Source organism: Diaphorina citri, unplaced genomic scaffold, assembly GCF_000475195.1.
Source record: "Diaphorina citri unplaced genomic scaffold, Diaci psyllid genome assembly version 1.1 scaffold24484, whole genome shotgun sequence".
In the NCBI taxonomy this organism is placed as follows: domain Eukaryota; kingdom Metazoa; phylum Arthropoda; class Insecta; order Hemiptera; family Psyllidae; genus Diaphorina; species Diaphorina citri.
The window spans coordinates 1-789 of NW_007401825.1; the positions used below are offsets into that span (position 1 = coordinate 1).

A 789-nucleotide genomic window follows, 5' to 3' on the forward strand; every position below is an offset into this window, starting at 1 on the left:
TGCAGTTATCATTACAAGGATCCAACAAGAATCCAGCTAGACTGTTGGCCACTCTGGGAGAACTTGTCAGGTAAGGAGCTAGAAGTATCCAACAGGAATTTAGCTAGACTACTGGCTACTCTGGGAGAACTTGTCAGGTAAGGAGCTTGTTCAAGTATTCAACAGGAATTTAGCTAGACTACTGGCTACTCTGGGAGAACTTGTCAGGTAAGGAGCTACTTGAAGTATCCAACAGGAATTTAGCTAGACTCTTAGTTAAGAGAACCTGTCTGGTAAGGAGCTGCTTGAAGAATCCAACAGGAGTTTAGCTAGACTATTGGTCAGGAGAATTTGTCAGGTAATTCAGCTAGACTATTGGCGAATGGGATTCCCCCCTTCCCTTTAAGGCACTTTACAGTTCCGCCAAGTTTCAGTCTGTATGAATACCTCTTGTATTAGGCACCGCGAGTAAAAAATAAGTAAATAATATTAGCTTGCGAAAAATTGGAATTTTTCAATCGATACCTTACATAGTGCCGCGTTTTTTGCATTTTCCAATTTAGGTAGGTATGTCTGTATTTTTCAAATTAATTTATCTCGGGATCTAGAAGTAATAGAACCGGGACCTTCGACGTGCAAGCCTAGTGTGTTACCCACTCGGCCGCGGAGGTTACTAAGAAAAAGAAAGAATTCCGAAGAGAACACCTGAGCTTTATTAAAGTTTCTTTCTTATCTGTACTTTGTGTATTTCAGACGGAAAGGGCTCCATCGTGCCGTGATAGGATTGGACGAAAAGTTCACCAAGAAGCT

At 41.6% G+C, this 789-nt stretch overlaps 1 long non-coding RNA gene across 1 annotated transcript; it reads left to right on the forward strand.

The window, feature by feature from the left end:
• LOC113473320 lies at nucleotides 1-774 on the forward strand. The gene is made up of 2 exons (XR_003395326.1): nucleotides 1-70; nucleotides 733-774. It is a non-coding gene; the product is annotated as an uncharacterized LOC113473320 (long non-coding RNA).
• The last annotated feature ends 15 nt before the right edge of the window (nucleotides 775-789 follow it).